Consider the following 20,126-nt stretch of genomic DNA (forward strand, 5'->3'; position numbering starts at 1 on the left):
TAGGCCATTTGGCCCATTTGGTTATGAAATGGCAATGAAAGGATTAATTTTCATGTTAAATGGGTCTTCTCATTCTACTGATATCTTACTCAGACTTCAGCTGTCATGAGAGACATTTCCATTTATTACTGGGGATTTCACTGCTGATCTACCTTGAGTTACCACATGCTCCACAGTGTAGATTAGAGTGCACACCTGATGTCCATTCCTGATGAAGGGTGTTTGCTCGAAATGTTGATTTTCCTGCTCCTCGGATGCTGCCTGATCTGCTGTGCTTTTCCAGCACCACTCTAATCTAGACTCTGGTTTCCAGCATTTGCAGTCCTCACTTTTGCCTACATGCTCCACAGTGGGTTAGCCAGCATTGACAAAATTTTAGAAGTGAGAGCATGACCAAAGTTTGCAATTATTCAATGATAGGACTTCTCATTCTGTTGACTCATGGAGACCTGCATAAGGTTTGAGGCTGGTTCACTGAGGGAGAAGCAACTTATTAGCTTCTTGAAGGGTGCAAGTGAATCCCACAAAGGACAAGGTGAGCTGAACCATGTAACTAGCTTGTAGCGGCATTCTTTTTAATGAGACAGTCACTCTGAGACAAGATGCAACCTTGATTATGACACAGATGAGTGCGTGTGCACAGAATAAGCAGCTGCAGGGATGATCTATAACTTGCCAGGTTCATCATAAGAAACCATTGCCATCTAATGGGTATTGGGAGAGAAAAAATGAGGTTGAAAAATTCACTGTCAAAGGTAACAGAGATAGAATAGGGACAGTAATCTGGTTGCAATGAAATGAAATGGAAAAATGCTGATATCCTCTTAGAAGGACATAGTAAGTTTATTGTTAAAAACATCTTGAGAGCAAGCGTTCTGCTTCTGTCTACTGTTGCATGGTTGATTCTTGACAGAAAGAAACATGGAAAATGGAAATATTTTCACTTTAGATCACTGACTCCATACATCTCCTTCATAGAAAACCATTGTATATTTTGGGATTTGGAGGTGCCGATGTTGGATTGGGGTGTACAAAGTTAAAAATCACACAAAACCAGGTTGCAGTCAATTAGGTCTATTTGGAAGCACTAGCTTTCGGAGCTCTGCTCCTTCAATCAGGTGGTTGTGGAGAATAAGATCGTAGGACACAGAATTTATAGCAAACGTTTACAGTGTGATGTAACTGAATTTACATATTGAAAAAGACTTGAATTGCTTGTTAAGTCTCTCATCTTTTAGAATGGGCATGTTGGTTTCAGTTCTTTTATATGTAAATTCCAGAACTTTCTTGAAGTTACATTCTCTAATGAACTTTAACAATAGATGCCATGTTGGCCTAGATAATGCACTGAAGGTGTGAGGTACCCCGTGTGATACTGTCTGTGCCCCAATGTTCAGACTGGTTCTAATCTAAAAAAGGGGATTTACAGGATCTTACATGGATTTGAACAGTTTTTGAGCAAAATAACATGTAATTCTGCAAGTACAAATTCACACCATAAACTTATATGTGTATGTGGGTCTGCAGAGGGATACGGTTGTCTGTGAGAGAGTGTGTGTGTGTGTGTATGCTTGTGAGTATGAGTGTAAAGGCTTATAAGTCTGTGAGAGGGTGCTTGTATGAGTGTGGCAGTGTACGAGAGAGAGCTTGTGTATGAGTGAGGGTGTGTGTGTGTGTGTGTGTGTGTGTGTGTCGGTTGAGGTCATCCCCTTGGGTAGCGAACTTGGCTATCAGCCTCTGCTCAGCCACTTTATGTTGTTGCCTGTCCTAAAGTCTGCCTTGGAGGATGGTCACCCAAAAGTCCGAGGTCGAATGTACTGGACCGCTGAAGTGTTCTTCAACTGGGAGGGAACAGTCCTGTCTGTTGATTGTTTTGTGGTGTCCATTCATCCATTGCCATAGACTCTGCTCGGTCTCACCAATGCACCATGCCTCAGAGCGTCCTTGCCTGAAGTGCATGAGTAGACAACATTGGCTGAGTCACATGAGTACCTGCCATGTACATGGTGGGAGGTGTCCCCACACGTAATGATGGTATCCGTGTCGATACTCTGACACGTCTTGCAGTGACTACCATGACAAGGTTGTATGGTGCTGTCATGAAAGCCGGGCAGTTTGCTGCAAAAATGATCTGTTTGAGGTTTGGCGGTTGTTTAAAGGTAAGACGTGGTGGTGTGGGGAAAGTCTTGGCGAGGTGCTCATCCTCATCGATAATGTGTTGAAGGCTGTGAAGAACATGGCATCGTTTTTACAGCTCCTGGGGAATATTGGACAATGAAGAGTACCCTGTCGGTTGCAGATCATGTCTATTTCCTGAGGAGGTCATTACAGTTTCTCGCTGTGGTATGTTGGAACTGGTGGCCGATGAGTTGAGCATTGCACCCCGTTCTTATGAGGGCATCCCTGAGTACTTCCAAGTGCCCGTCATGTTCCTCCTCATCTGAACAGATTCTGGGTATGCATGGGGCTTGTCCACAGGAAGTGGCTGTTCTAATATGTTTCAAGTGGAACCTGGAAAAGTGCAGCATCGTGAGGTTATTCGTGGCTTTTACGGTAGAGTGAGGTGTTGAGGTGCCCATCCTTGATAGAGATGCATGTGTCCAAGAACGAGACAGATACTAGAGAATAGTCCATATTGAGTTTGATGGTGGTATGAAACTCGTTGGTGTCACTGTGTCGTTGTTTCAGTGACTCCTCGCCATGGGTCCAGAGGAAGAAAATGTCATCAATATACCTGATGGATAGTGTTGGTTGGAGGTCCTGTGTAGAGAAGAAATCTTGTTTGAAAATGTTGGCATATTGGGGTGCAAATTTTGTCCCCATGGCTGTTCTGTGTCTGGATGAAGAACTGGCTGTCAAAGGTGAAAACATTATAGTCAAGGATAAAGCAGAAGAGTGGTAGGACGGTGCTTGGAGATTGGCAGTTGTTGGTGTTGCATACTGATACAATGCCATAATTGTGGGGGATGCTGATGTCGAGTGCTGATACATCCATTGTGAAGAGAAATGTTCCCGATTCGACTAGTCCATAGGTGCTGAATTTCTGTGAGAAATCTATAGTGACACGACAGAAGTTGGGGGTCCCCTGTACAATAGGTTTCAAGGTGCCTTCGACATAGTCAGAGAGGTTCTCACAAAGGGTCCCAATGCCTGATATGATGGAATGACCTGGTGTGTTGGCTTTGTGTACCTTCGGAAGGCAGTAGAAGTCCCCTGCATGAGAGGTATGTGGGATGCGGGCATGTAGGCAACTCCAAAGGACTGGATCCAAAGTCCTGATCAATATATTTAGTTCACAGATGTGCTGTTTGGTCGGATCGGCCGGTAGTTGCCTGTAGTGTTCCTGTTTGTTCAGTTGTCAGTACACTTCCTTGCAGTAATCTGTTCTATTCTGAATGACGATGGCTCATCCTTATCTGCTGGTTTGATGATAATGTTGTGATTGGTTTTGAGAGCACAGATGGCATTGCATTGTGATCAGGTGATGTTTTGCTCAACCTTATGGGTGCAGTGATGAACCTAGCATTTACATATTTCCTGACGGTTTGAACATACAGGTGAAGCCCTGGGGTCCAAGTTGACTTCTTCTTTGGTCGCCCCTCTACAGATCCCAGGGATGATTATTCCGGTTTCTCAGCGGGCTCATTGGGATCACTGCTGGCACCTTGAAAGAATTCCCGGAGTCTTGTTCGTCTGATGAATTCCTCCATGTCTGCTGCAAGACCCATGGGATCCATTTTGGTGGTGGGGCAGAAATTGAGACCTTTGCTAAGAACTTCAATCTCTTCTGGTTGAAGGATGTGGTCTGTTAAGTTGATGATTGAATTCCCTGTGGCGATAAAGCTTTTCACAGTGGTGGCAGGGCAGGCTTGGTGGTGATGCCAAGTTTCTCCAGTTTCTTGTTCTTGGTGTGCATGTATGTCGTGTAGTTTTGTTGCCTTGCCTGCTTGGCAATGTCCCGTAACTGTGCTGCCGAATCCTGAGTGCAGGCTGAGAGTATGGACTTCATCTTAATTTCAAGGATGTGGCGCCTGCTGTAGAGTTGGTGCACAAGACAATTGAGAAGTTTATAAGAGGTGCAGTGGCACTTAACACGCGCTGACCCATACACTCAAGCAGACCCTTCCTCCCACACACAAGCTCTCTGTCATACGCTCACACATACACTCCTACATTCACTTGCTAGCACACACCCTCTCACAGACGTATACCTCTTTATACTCACACTCACACTCACACACATACACATGCACATACTCTCTCATACACATGCACACACACACACACAAGTTTATGGGGTGAATTTGTACTTGCAGAATTACATGTTATCTTACTCAAAAACTGTTCAAATCCATGCAAGATTCTGTAAATCCCCTTTTTAGATTAAAATCAGTCTGAACATTGGGACACAGACAGTATCACATGGGACACCTCACACCTTCAGTGCATTATCTGGGCCAACATGGCACCTATTGTTAAAGTTCACTTGAGAATGTAACTTTAAGAAAGTTCTGGAATTTATATATGAAAGAACTGAAACCAACATGTCCATTCTAAAAGATGAGAGACTTAACAGACAATCCAAGTCTTTTTCAGTATATAATTTTAGTTGCATCACACTGTAAACTTTTGCTGTAAATTCTGTGTCCTACGATCTTATTCTCCACAACCACCTGATAAAGGAGCAGCGCTCCGAAAGCTAGTGCTTCCAAATAGACCTGTTGGACTGTAACCTGGTGTTGTGTGATCCTTAACTTTATATTTTAGGACTTCTTCCAGAATTGCAAGTCTTTCTGTTTATCACGTTGATCGAAACAATTCAGAGAGATAAGTCTTTGCAAGTCGTTTTCTGTAAATTAGTTAATAGCAGGACACTTTGCAGTTTGCTAATAGCTTACACCAGTATTTCAGATAAATAAATGACATTTTATCTTTGACAATGTCTAGCATGGACTAATTGGCATGCATACAAGCAATGTCTTTTTCAGTGAATACAAAACACCAGGATGTTTAATTTCTTCACGTTGATGCTCTTTGTCAACTCTGATCTGACAGAAAAGTATGAGAAACCTGCAAAGCATAATTCAAGAGGGATGTGATTTTTCCATTTTTAGGAACCAGGTGTAATATTTATTTAAAGAACTACATCAAAATCTCCGAGTCAATGACTTTCCTCCTTTGTTTCATTGTTATAGGGGATTGTGCGGAATGATGTGAGTGCTAGCCATGAAGTTCTTCAACTGCCACTGCTAGTGGAAGTTGTGAAACCAGACCATTCCAGACTGGTCTGAGACTGATCCAGGTCAGTACTGACACAGATATCTGGAGAAATGCACAGCAACCTGGGAAGAATGACCTTACTCACTCCGCTAGCATACATGCTGCTATCGACTCACTTGCGCACACTCCATTTCACACACCATTACTACCAGACTCTCTGCTTCCACCAAGGCTCATGTCAATCGCAATCATGATTGCCTGCAACATCTTCCCTGGCTCACTGTTCCCCACCACAACATCTGACACAAATAACCATACAATCCCTCTGTGCTGACTACTCACTAACTTGGGCCACCTCCCCACCTACACCAACAGCGCAACCCTTAATAGTTACTTTGCTCTCATTCCAGGAGGAAAACAGGGCTGAAAGTGTAGAGATGGCTGGTAGCGTGCCCAAAATTTGGCTCCTTAGTCCCCATGAGGTGAGGATTCTGACCCCTGACAACCCCAAGCAGCTGATGATCATGCCTATGACCCTAGTCTTCAGCCTCTGCTGGTCAATTCTATCCTTCAACCATTTCACAAGTGGCTCCACTTCATCAATGTACAGCTGGTGTGTGACCGTACATAAAGAGAATTGCTATGTAATAACTTTGTGATTTACAAAATGCCCAGCGCTATTCTTTGAATCTGCCTAGTGAGCTTTACAGTTAGGTAAGCCCGTTTCATTCATTCCAATTTTCAGCCTCTGTGTAACAAGCTGTTTTCAAGAAGATAAGGGAAGGGCTGTTTTTGCAGATAAAACAGATGTGTCTGCACAGAGGAATCTCAGGCTCACTGCGCAGACTATTTATGACATGAAAATCTGAAAATTTAGACATGTGGTGGGCTGTTCCTTTCAGTTATTATCCATTAATGGGACGTGGGCATTTTTGGCTGCACCAGCATTTATTACCCACTCCTAATAGCCCTGGAAAATGTGGTGGTGATCTGCCATCCACAACCACTGCAATCCTCCTGTTTAAAGTCTCATACCTTTCAAGAATTTTTTTTTCATTGGCTATTCTGTCCACTTGGAAACTGTGATAAAGAAATTTGCTTATTGTATTGTTCTGATGGAAAGGGTCTCTTACTTTGCAGAGAATTACTAATCGTCCAACAATCTCTGAGATGTTCAAGTTACTAGCTTGTGAGTTCAGTGAATAATGAAGCTGGATTGAAGGTACTTCGACTGCCCAGTACATAGCTTCTCGATGTTTTGACTTTGTTAGCCCTAATTCAAGATGACTTCTGTTACAACTGAAAACGTGGCACAATATTGAGAGACTTCAGGATCATAAGTTTATGGATCAACATATACCAAGTAATGGTGCTGCCACCAATGCTTTCTCTATACACTGTTTCAGGGTTTGTTTGTTAAACATTGAGTGAAAATAGTCCACTTGTGAATCTTAAGACCATAAGACCATAAGACATAGGAGTGGAAGTAAGGCCATTCAGCCCATCGAGTCCACTCCGCCATTCAATCATGGCTGCTGGGCACTTCAACTCCACTTACCCGCATTCTCCCCGTAGCCCTTAATTCCCCGAGACAACAAGAATCTATCAATCTCTGCCTTGAAGACGTTTAGTGTCCTGGCCTCCACTGCACTCTGCGGCAATGAATTCCACAGGCCCACCACTCTCTGGCTGAAGAAATGTCTCCTCATTTCTGTTCTGAATTTACCCCCTCTAATTCTAAGGCTGTGTCCACGGGTCCTAGTGTCCTCACCTAACGGAAACAATTTCCTAGCATCCACCCTTTCCAAGCCATGTATTATCTTGTACGTCTCTATTAAGTCTCCCCTTAATCTTCTAAACTCCAATGAATACAATCCCAAGATCCTCAGCCGTTCCTCATATGTTAGACCAGGGATCATCCGTGTGAATCTCCGCTGGACACATTCCAGTGCCAGTATGTCCTTCCTGAGATGTGGGGACCAAAACTGGACACAGTACTCCAAATGGGGCCTAACCAGAGCTTTATAAAGTCTCAGTAGCACAAAGTGCTTTTATATTCCAACCCTCTTGAGATAAGTGACAACATCACATTCACTTTCTTAATCACAGACTCAACCTGCATGTTGACCTTTAGAGAATCCTCGACTAGCACTCCCAGATCCCTTTGTACTTTGGCTTTCCGAATTTTCTCACCGTTTAGAAAGTAGTCTGTGCTTTTATTCTTTTTGCCAAAGTGCAAGACCTCGCATTTGTTCATGTTGAATTCCATCAGCCATTTCCTGGACCACTCTCCCAAACTGTCTAGATCCATCTGCAGCCTCCCCACTTCCTCAGTACTACCTGCCTGTCCACCTATCTTCGTATCATCGGCAAACTTCGCTAGAATGCCCCCAGTCCCTTCATCCAGATCATTAATACATAATGTGAACAGCTGTGGCCCCAACACTGAACCCTGCGCGATACCGCTCGTCACCAGCTGCCATTCTGAAAAAGAACCTTTTATCCCAACTTTCTGCCTTCTGTCAGACAGCCAAGTCAATCTTGTCAAGTGAATTATCTTAATGATAAGGGTTTGGGGAAAATTTCATCGAGTTCTGAGCAGCAAGCGCTTTGGCAAGGAGTGTGCGTGAAAGAATCCGGCAATCAGAGTGGCGAGGCTCATTTCAATGTTGGGTACAACTTGTGTCATTGTTTCTGCTTTATAGATGGCATGGTGAGATTCTCACCAGGTAGTGGCAAGTTGGCAGTTAACAGTTATTCTTGCTCGTCAGTGGCCCAACTAATATTCTGCAAGCAAACTCGCTCTGGGAAAATTTGACAAGGAAACCACAGCAAACAACTGGCATTTTCAGCTTGCACTTACTCCAAATGAGCTTCATGTGTGGGAACCAGGTCCCAACTTCTCATGGGCATCAGCCACCTGTACCCCAGGTCTTTTGGACATTGGCATCACTCACATGCCAGCTTCAAAGCGTATCTCCAATCCACCTAGAGGATTCCTCTGCACTTCATGCTGCAATGGCAACACTCATTGTAAAACAAGGGAACATTACACTTGGAGATATGCACCCAGCTCATGGATTGGATCAGGCTGCACCTCTGGGCCTTTTGCTCATTGTCATTCACTCTGATCCTATCTCAATGTTCACAGTATCCCAGTCTCGCATTTCCTTGTATTAACATTTTATGCTTTGTCCTCCAAGCCAGTGAATTGAATTGAATTTATTGTCACATGTACCGAGGCACAGAAAAACCCTTTGTCTTGTGAGCAATACAGGCAGATTACAGAGTTGAGTCGCATAGATAGGTAAGTAATAGGTAAACAGCAGCAAAAACAAAAACACAGGTACAAGCGAATGTTAAGAGTTTTTGAGTCCATTCAGTATTTTAACAACAGTAAGATAGAAACTGTTACGAAACTGTCTGGTGCGTGTCTTCAGGCTTCTGTACCTTCACCCTGATGGTAGAGGTTGTAGGTACCAGGCAAATATTACTGCTACCTTGCTGTGCCATTTAGTGCAAAGCCAGGAAGCTAGTCATGGTTACCAGCATGTCAAGGGAGCCTTTGCTCAGCCTTTGCTCAAGGGACACTGGCATTGTCTGTCAGGGCAGCCTTTAATAATAGTCTGCACCCAAGTTAGTCAGAATGTTCTCCATAAAAGGGAGAACAGCCCTGTGTCAGGCAGCCCACTGCCATCTAGTTCTTTCTGCTGTATTGTGGGCTATCATCTTCCTGGAATGAGAGAAAGTAGGTGTTATGGGTATCAAAGTTGTTGGCACAACTGTAACTTTTGGTGCAGATTAGGAGGTTTCATGAGTGTATGAGTGGGCAGTATAGACAGCATGCACTTACCCTGACAGGATTGTGAAGAACATTGACCTTCTTCCTAAACTGCTGGTGATGTCTCCAGACTCTAGGTGGCAATCTTAGACTAGGCTGACATGGTCTGGCATCATGGCATCTACAACTTTGCCCATGGGAGGAAGAAGTCCTGCTTTAGTACTGTCCTGACCTGCAAGACCTCTAGGAATTGGTCAGCTCATGAAGAAAGGTACCCCTTTGTCCCCTGTCTGTCGTGTCCAGGGCAAATGTCAGCAACTGTGCAAGATCGCTTCAGATTGGCACCACCAGTCTGGGTGCCATGAGGCTTCAAAAGGCTTTATATTGATTGCTGGATATCACCCAGAATCCTTGAGTCTGTTTGACATTATCAGGTTGAGCCTAATAAAATCTCCAATATCAACCCTTTCAATTACCTTCTACTATGTATCCCCCCCCCAAGGTTTATCCCCTATCATTAACAATATATTACCACTTTTACACGACTGGATTTCTTTCTAATTCTCTGAATTCACAAATTCAGGTGATCTGAAGGTTTCACAGTTCTTACATGAACCATTCTCTTTGAACCAACTCTTCCCCTCTCAAAATTTGACTATAAATCTGTCTGATTCCGCTTCAAGCACAATTTGATTAACTTTATCCAAAGTGAAATCTTCTGTGGATTACAACAGATCTAACAAATACTCATCGATAATTCTATCAATAATTCTGGTTTTAAAGCTCCATAGTCAAACATTTCTCTTAATCGATAGAGGCCATTAATAAAACCATCTACCAATTTCCCTAGATATTGAATTTTTCTGTTTAAATTTGCTTTTTCTAGAACTTCATTTTCTCTTTAAAAAAAGGTAATTACCAAAAGCTATAAGAGATCTTCAAAAATATCTCTCTGCCTTCTTTTATGTTTTGGCAATTCAAACCATCATCAACAGTAAGTCTTATTAAATACAATAATGCATTTATTTGTTCACATTGAGATTTAGCAATTCATTTCAAAGAAATTCTGTACCTTCAGAACTGTTTTCTCCAAGATGTTCAATCTTATATTAGGTTTCGTCCTTCACTGACATTAAAATATTGAGGTAATATTTCTCCTGCCATTGCTTCTTAAGTTAATTATCTGCTCCTAGTATGATAAAAATTATTTCACATTTGTAGCATCTCAATGCTGTTAGTAGTCTCCTTTTAATAATACAGTATCTTATTTTCTTTTGAAAATATTTTCTCTTGAGTAAAATAGATTTTTTTCACAATGCTTGTCTTGAAGTATGCCCGAAATGTCGATTTCGAAGCTCCTTGGATGCTGCCTGAACTGCTGTGCTCTTCCAGCACCACTAATCCAGATTTAAGAAATGGGTCCATGAATGATCACCATGTAATATATTTCTGGAATCAATGATAATTAAGCAACGGTTGTGGTCACATGTTGCCATCAATCTTCCTTTTTACCTGGATCTAAGGCCAGTTTAGTTAACACTGCTAGAGGGCGAACTCTAGTGAGATTTGACATGAGGAGCATCTTGACTTAAAAACAAAGTGTAGCTGATTTGTATTAGCAATTGGCGCAAGTTACATTGTTGACCAGAAGTAATTACAAAGGCTACCAAAAGGTAAGGGTGACACATTCAACTTCACCAGGATCTAGAACTGGGCTCCATGATTCTCAACTGAGGATTCTCAATTGTGCAATGTCAACAGTTTGTGCAATTTTCAACATTAACCATGACAGAATCATGGCATTACACAACTTTCAGAACAACCATGATCAGATGTTATTCACATTAAAGTTGGATGATTGGCTATTTTCCAGAGAAAATTCATTTGAATGAAGAATTTGTGGATGGATATTAAAGATTGAGGATACTTGAGTACATAGCTGTCATATGTATAAATCAGGTAAATGAAAATCCCCTGTGTATCTAATTGGTTTGCAACAAGATTATTATCTGAGCACAAATGCAGCAGAAACTCTGGGCCTTGATTTGTATTTAGAGGATTCTGTGTTCTACCTGAAAGATATTTTACAGAACTGAAGGTAGCTGATAAATAGCCTTTATGTTTGAAAGTGAACCCCAATTGGGAATTTATGACAAACTCAACAAGCATTTACTTAATCACTTTGACAGCTAAAATTAATTTCAATCTCTGACCGACCTTTAGTCAAGAAACATGACATTTCAAGACATTTCTTAATTTGAGCCTTCCTGCATGTTTTAATTACATATTCTCTGTTTCCGTTTATCTGGACTCATTTTACTGATCCACAATTGATTTCTATGGTGTCTGTTTTCTATCTCGGTTTTCTACAGTTCAATTGTTACTGATGGCCAGAGCCTTATCATCATATTTAACTTTCATCGTGACAGAAAGATTGTGATCTTATGAGGGATAGTGTGGCATGTAGGGCTGTGCAATGGAAAACCAAATTACCACTCAGACCTAGACTGGAGAACATAATGCTAGCAACAACGGTTATGACCAGGTTCCAGCATGAGGTTTGCCAATTCATTCCAATTCCAGGCAGGACACCCAGAAATGTTAAGTTCCCAGGTGAGGAGCAATGAATTGGCTCCCCCTTTTTTTATTAATTCAATATCTTGGTTGGGTGCAACAACGTCAATGCATAAAAAGGATTCTTTCCCTGTGGATACCTTTTCCTAGATCCAAATGATCCTGTGCTTTAAAAGGAGCCAATTTAACCGGCTTTCTAGAGATTTTTAAAAAAGATTTTTAAAATTACTTCATATGGGAAGGATTCATAATGCAACATGTATATACGCAGACTAGATATAACAGGTGATTTCAAAAAGATAACATTTTTGAGAAATAAATAATTCGATCGGACTCTAAATCCTTGAATCCTTGTATCATTGAATTTTGTGGAGGTTACTGGCAACACTTATATTGCTGTTGTGCCATTGGTTTTTGAGATTTTTAATTATGTAGCTTGTTCTTTTGTCCAGATTCCCTTTTCCCTTTTAACTGGTTTGCAGTCCTTGGAAAGAGAGATAATCTTTAACTGCGACACAGGGTTAAGTAGAGACAGTTCTTTATCTGTTACCTTCAGAACATGCTTCATTTGAACTTGAGTGGGTATGCATGAGAACATTCAGTGCAACTAGTTACTTCTAGTGGAGTTGAAGTTGAGATTTTAATACCTGTCCTTGTGTATGTTTCAATGGGAAAAAACACAAAATGTGTAATTAGTTTGAAACATAATCTGCAGGGTGTGGCTTGCTGTTCAGCGGATATCCTCAGGTTATTTTTACCTCTATAGTCACAATAGATCACCGTCCAAGATTCTTTTGAAGCATTTAGGTCCCAACATTCCCACAATAAAATTTTCTACACTAGCGGTTATCTTGTCTCTGCAGCAGTGGTCGTTTATAGAAACACATTTTAGAATTAACATAGGAACAGGAATTGGTTATTTAGCCTGTTGTGCCTGCTCCATCATTTAATACATTCCTGTCTAATCAAACACTTTTGCCCATATGATCTTCATAACCTTTTATGGCACTGGTAATCAGAAATCTGTCAATCTCTATGATAAATATCCTCAGCTGTTGGGATAGAGACTTCCAAAGACGCACAGACCTCTGAGTTAAAGAAAATCTCTCCTCATCTTAATGGCATCTTCCTGACCTTGGAACTGTGAGTCTTAGTTCCAGACACCTCAACCAGGAGAATCAACTGATTGCATCTACAATGTTTGTCTCTTTTAGTGATTTGTCAGTTTCAATGAGATGGCCTCTTATTCTTTGAAACTCCAAAGAAAACAGACATTCCACATAACTTGGTACAGTTTGCAAATTATTGGTATATAGTGAACAGGAGGGGCCAAAGAATTCATCTTTGAGGTATTCGACTAGTCACAGACTGCCAATGTGAGAATGATCCATTCATTTCAACTCTGTTTTCTAGCTGTTTGCCAATCATTAATCCACACCAGCATATTATCTCCTATCTCATATGCTTTAACCTTTCTGAGCAACCTCCTGCGAGGTACATTCCCAATCTGTCGGACAGACTGAATATATTACTTCCATTGACTCTTCTTTATCAATTTATTCACAGCATCTTCAAAAAACTAGTTGAACAAGTTTATTTAACACGATTTCTCATTCGCAAATCCATGCTGACTATGCCTCAATCTGATCAAGATCAAACAGATACCTATTTATCCCAACTCGTTTAATTGCCCCTAGCATTTCCCCCACCACAGATATAACATTAATAGGCTCCTTCTTAAATAACCGGGTGGCATTTGCTAGCTACCAAGCCACAGGATTCATTCCGAAACCTGTATAATTTTGAAAGATAATCACCAATAAATTGATTATTTCCATAGCCACTTCCTTCCACCCTTTGGGATAAAGAATCAGGTCCTGTGGTTTTATCAACTTTCAGCACCATTAATGGCTCCAAAGCTATCTTCTTACTAATAGAGTCATAGAGTCATAGAGATGTACAGCACAGAAACAGACCTTCGGTCCAACTTGTCCATGCTGACTAGATATCTCAACCCAATTTAGTCCAACCTGCCAGCACCCAGCTCATATCCCTCAGCTCATATCCCTCCAAACCCTTCCTATTCATATGCCTATCCAGGTGCCTTTTAAATGTTGCAATTGTACCAGACTCCACCACTTCCTCTGGCAGCTCATTCCATACACGTACCACCCTCTGTGTGAAAAAGTTGCTCCTTAGGTCTCTTTGACATCTTTCCCCTCTCACCCTAAACCTATGCCCTCTAGTTCTGGACTCCCGCACCAAGGAAAAAGACATTGTCCATTTATCCAATCCATGCCCCTCATAATACTAGTTTCCTTTTAACTCCTCATTCTCCCTAGCCACTTAGATCTTTATTTCTAGGAGGTGTCGTTATCAATGAAAACACATACAAAATAATAGTTTTGGTTCTTTGCCATTTCTTTATTCCCCTTTGTGATTTCTTGTAACTTTGCCTTCAATGGCTCCTTCTTAACATACGTATGGAAGCTTTTACAATCTGTTTAATTATGTTTTTTTGTTACCGTGCATTCCTATTATATTCTTTCTTTCCTTATCAGTTTCATGTTCCTCCTATATCATATTCTATAATCATCCTAATCCTCAGAATTATTGCTATTTCTGGCCTTTTTAATCTGATGTAATCTTGAACTTCTTTTGATTTCCTTTGTGCATTGTCCTCTGCAATATTTACATCCTGGCCTTTGCCCTTGAACATTCTGTCCTTTCAGCCTGGAATGTCACTCAAGATAATGCAAGGCTTGGTCTGTCCATCATGAGTATTCCCAGGTTTGCAACACCAGCAATTCTGCACATGCCAATTGCTTTCCTGAGAATAAAGTTTTCGTTCTCAGTGGAGTATTCTTATAACTCCAGTACTTCTGCAAATGTCAATTATTTTCTTGAGAATATATTTTGACTTTCTCAGTGCAGTATACTCACGACACAACCACTTATGTCTAATACAATCCTGATTTTAATTTTTTTCAGTCGTCATTATTTCACATGATTCTGCAGGCTGTTAATACTGTTATGAAGATGTACCTTTAAGAGAGTGAAAGACTTGGCAAGTACACTGAGTACTGGAGAATTTACAAAGTAACATTTGATTCAGAACAAACAGCACTCGCTGAGTTGCTATGTGAGACAAATACAGATTTGAATTCGGGCAATTGTTTAAATTATACCCCAACAAAAAATCAAACTCCAATCCAGTTTCAATTGAGTATATTGACAATCTTAAAAGCCAATGACACAATCTGATACTTTGGGGTGTAAGACCGGGAAAATTGAACAGTTGAGAGGAGAACTGACAAGCTCAGCATGTAAACTGACTGCTTGAAAAATAGCTCTCTTAGAAGTACCTTTTTGATCAATAACCTGTGGTGCAGAAATTCCTAAGAAGAAGAAGAAGAGACAGGAAGATCTGAATAAAAGAACAACAGCTGCCTGGGTTTGAGATAAGAAGGGTAGTTTTGTAAATCTTAATTGGGAGTTTTATCGGACTAGTATTATAGAAGGGAAGGTAACAGATAGGTTAGAGGAAGAAATCATAAATATTGGTTAGTTAATTATTCTCTGTTATACTTTAAGAAATAAAGTTGTTAATTTTTACATTAAATAGTTCTTGGCCACTCGAATTTTTACAGATTACTGGACAGGATAAATGTTTTCTGTGTTGCTGGTTTTAAATTTAGCAGGAGGGTCTACCCCATGTTGTAACAATACAGTTATTTAATTATCAGTGCAACCTAATATTGGACACATTGTCTAATATCAAGGCATTGAATAAAAAACAATGCATGGATTATGATGGAGATATATACAATATTAATTAGGTCACAACAGTGGCCACCACACTATGTAAATGATGTGAATGCACTAGAGAGCTTGAGCTTGTTTTTCACTGAGAGGACTGTGGCTATTTGGAACTCTTTGCATGAAAATTATTGATTGTGCTTTGCACACTTTGACATGTTTCTACATAAACTTGTTTTACTCAGCTACTATACTTGTGAACAAAAAGATCAGGGTCAGCTTGCAATTATTCCCAAAGTATACCAAAGATACAAAAGGATAAATATTATCTATTTAGTGGAAAAAAAACCCTCCTGATTCTCCATTAATTGTTTTACAAATTGCAACGTTAATGTTTTGTTGCAATCCTTATTTAAGCTAGTACTGGCTATCAAACGATGATCAGATATTATCCATATAGTTAAACCTGGCCAGGTTGTGTAGCAAACTCTGATGAACATGGTGAAGGTTGGTCTCACACATGGTCATCTTCAATCTCTTTCCGGATGGTTGGAACTCTGTTGCTGGGCCAGGTCGAGTCATCACTGAGGGAATGGTGTAGCCACTTACCCTTCCTCGCTGCATCATTCTAGGACATTCTCTGGACCTCAGCTGATCGATCTTCCAGGGCAAGGCACGGCATCTAATTGGATCCCTAAGGTGTCTAGGGCTATGTACTGCTCGCCATATATGGTCATGATAGGAACCTGGGGCACCAGTGCTCACTGTACTCCAATATAAAAACCAACCTTGTTTTCTGGAGCATGTCCGAGCTTATCCTTGCCTGACTTTGTCTTGTGTGGATGCTTTATGCTTGACCTGTCCTGGATATATCATTGGGCCAGGCAGCTCAAAGGTTTCCCATTGGTTTCAGGCCTAGCCATTTGGACCCTGGGCTATCTGACCACGGTGAGTTTGAGGCAGGAAATCTAGAGACATTTAAGAACTATTTAGATGAGCAATTGAAATGCCACAACATACAAGGCTATGGGGCAAGTGATGGAAAATTGGATTTATAATAGATGAATGTTCGAAGACTGTGCAGACACAGTGCTTGAAGGGCCTCTTTCATGCTGTTCATACATAACATTCCCTTGGGTTCAAAGTGTTTCTCCAATGCATCAGAAATTCTGCAATATATCTTCCGTTCCTTGGAGATATTTAGTGTGGGATACAAATTAAAGTACTCTCTCCACAATAGTGACAAAAGTGTTGCCATTTGTAGCTGTTAATTAAACCTGTTGCAATTTCATAGTTTTGCTATTGCACATGGAAAAACTACCAGCTTTGTTTCATGCCATATTACATTTTGATGGATAGGAGAAGAAGAAAGGTTGTAGGGTTTGTACCTTCCCTTATGTTTCAGCTGCGGCGCATCTCTTTGTACTCTTCCAATGGCTTTCAGTGGCTGTAAGCAGCTATAACAAGTTCTGAACAGTCCTGTATTCTTCTTTTAAAATAGCTATGCTCTTCGACACTTAACCTCAGATCCATTTTGGCATCATCTTATGTGCTCACAGTACAAACAATCTGGCTTCTAAAATGCATTCATTGAAGTGGGTGTGAGATGGAGATCTCTCATCAGTGCCCTGCAATAGAGGTCAGATGACTATGGGCTGCCATTAAAAGGTAAAATCCTAGAGGCAGCTCTCATTAGAGAGAGAGAGAGAGAGAGAGACAGACAGACAGACAGACACAGACGGGTGGTGGTTTAACCTGAGGGTCACCGTGCCTTAGATGAGGAGAGAGGTTGAGAAGCAGAGTCCTTCATGGTAACCTGAGCCAAGATGGAAATTAAACCCATGTTATTGGCATCACTCCATATTGCAAACCAGCCATCCAGCCAACTGAGCTGACCAGCATACTCTCACACTAGCACTAACATATTTTTATCCCAGTGGTTCTTGTGTCCTCTCAGTGTTACGTTACAGATTCCTCAGAAACCTAGCCTGCAAGGTTCCCAAGATTTCTATCAAGATTTGTACGTAGGTACTTGTACCTAAGATGTTGCCATAGGAGACAGACATTTCCCAAGTCTGAGGATCAAAGTTTCATTAAAACCATGAACCTATATCTCCAGAAGGTTCACTTTAGCTACTGCAGTTAAACCATAAATGGGGGTATTATTGGATTGCAAAACTTTAGCAATTTTTCCACCTCACAGCCATCCATTCTTACCTTTTGCAGTGAGAGAGCATTAGCATTTCAATTTTACTAGAGCACTTCACATTACCAATAGCAGTTAATGTTTATCAGGGAATGAGGAATTTATCTTTTGAATGAGGTACTAACTATAATTTCTGAAGTCATAGTCCATTGGTCCTGATCTTTTGAAGGACAGTACCACAAACTATTAGATTGCTATCCTCAAACATTCCCTCAACTTGGCTTTGCTGTGTATTTTTTTCTACAGGTTCCTGAGCTTGGCTTCCATAAACATGCACTGTGCAGTATCTATTGAGGATCTCAGTTGGGGAAGACAGGTTATGTATCCTTTAAATGGCACTAGCTGTCGGATTGCTAGGTTAATAAACAAATGATTTCATGTGTGAGTAAATGGGTGAGTGAATGGGTTGGCTTGGGTAGACTGTCAAGTAATAAATATGGTGGGTGAGTGGGTAAGTTCATGGGGTGGTTTGTCAGGGTGGTTAGGTAGGTAGCAAGGTCGTTGTGCAGTTGGGTGGTTGGAGCAGTAGTTAGGGATGGGGAGTTCAGGGAGGGTAGTTTGGTATTTGACAACATTGCTGAAGGTCCGGAACATGATTGGGATGATAGTTTTGAATTTACTTAGGTTTTAGATTAGGTTATAACTTCCCAGGTTAAACTATCCAGGTAAGTACCACTGAACTGTCTGAAGTTTCTGGCTTTAATTCAGAACCATGTGAGGAGCAGGAAAATGCCCATTGGAAGTTTAAACTCCCTGGGGAGTTCCCATTTAGGTGTGAAAGATAACAATTTCCACAGTGTCTCAGTATGCATCTTCAATCAGAATTCTGGAGTCTGACTATCTGGACATATGATAAATTGGCTATTTAACTTTTTGAGAAATGTTGTATTTGACACAACCCATAGAACTTTACAACTTTTTAAATAATCTCTAATTTTGTAGAGTCAATATTAACCTTAAATATAATATTTGTTCTCAGTCTCTTATAATCTCAAAGTCAACTATGATGGCAGTGTTCATTAAAAGCTAAAATCCCTCTCTCGACTAGTCAAAGCAAAAGAATCACTTGCAGATCAACTCAAGCATCTGCTTTATTTTCATTCTGATTTATTGACTTTATTAAACTATGCTACAATGACCACCCACGCCAGACATCCGTCTAACAACCATCCCTGCTCTGCTCCATACTGCAATCTAATGTTTATTTGAAATTTCTGACTTTACTGTAATTGTCAAACCTTTAATGATGTCCTAATTTTACTTTACAGAGTTGAAAAATAAATTAATACAACAACTTTTATTCCCCTGTTCTATCCAAGATTTGTATATAGGTACTTGTACCTATGATGTTGCCATAGGAGACAGACATTGTAAAGCTATGCACTGTACTCCTACAATGGAGTACACGTGATAATAAAGGATATTCAATAATCCACCCAAAATAGTCATGGAAGTTGTGATGTGTCCAGGCGTATTTAAAGCATCACCATCATCTTGTGCTGCTTGCTAATGTAAATGACAGTGGAGTATAGCCAGCTCTCCTCATAGGCCCAAGATTGTATGCCATTATCTTCACATAAAGCTAGCTTGTATCTTAAAGCATCAAACTGTCACCTGCTGGGATTATCCCTCCTGCAGATAGGTCTATTGCTTTGCAGTATTTTCATTAATTGTTACACTGTAGGCACTTGGTGCCTCAGTCGTGGTTGTGAATGGGAGGCAAGTGGTGGAGTGGGGGCAGAAGAGAGCTCAGTCAGTATCTGATTGAAGGACTGACCATGGGGCGGGGACATATACTCATGCTGTTGCTTCCAATCTCTCACCTCCTATCACCGCAGCAAGGAATGGCCCTCACATCATTTATCTCTGTCCTGGGTACTCCCCAGTCACAATATATCTGTGGTGGGGTTGGCTGGATGGTGGTTTGTGATGCAATGGAACACAATTTCTGCATTTTGTGGAGATTACCATGAAGGTTTCTCCTTGTGAACTTCTCCACTTAGCCAAGTTATGGTGACCCTGCTGTTAGCACCACTCCCTGGGCAGGATGTTTCCCCCAAGGGTCCTGATTCCAAGAGAGGATTTGACAGTATTGCAGGTTGCTTGCAGGACCCCCAGCCAGCAGGGCCCCAAGTGTCTCAACCTGATTCCATCCTCTATTTCAGCACAAAGATACTCCCACATTTACAAAGCTTGTGGAACCATGCGCAAATTTTGACAAATACAATTTTTATAACTAATCTACTACCATCATTAATAAAAATTAAATCAGGTGAAACTGAAAACTTGATACATTCACCAGAGTATTCTAACACTTTGGCTCCGCTCCACTGATTTCAGGACTCATTCTGCTTCCATTGCTGTTCTTGATTTATTTTTGACAATGGATTTGTGTGTGTGTATTCGTCTTGCTCCTGTCATTATATGCTAATGACTCCAGGTCATCAAATGGTGGAACAGCAGTCAAATAACATCAATTCATCTCATAGTTGTGTGATTGATGATGAGGGCATCAATCTTTTTATCAGATAACTCCTCACATAGGTCATTGATCCAATTTATAAAATGAAATTTGCCTTCCTTTAG

This window comes from Chiloscyllium punctatum, chromosome 12, assembly GCF_047496795.1.
Source record: "Chiloscyllium punctatum isolate Juve2018m chromosome 12, sChiPun1.3, whole genome shotgun sequence".
Classification (NCBI taxonomy): Eukaryota; Metazoa; Chordata; class Chondrichthyes; order Orectolobiformes; family Hemiscylliidae; genus Chiloscyllium; species Chiloscyllium punctatum.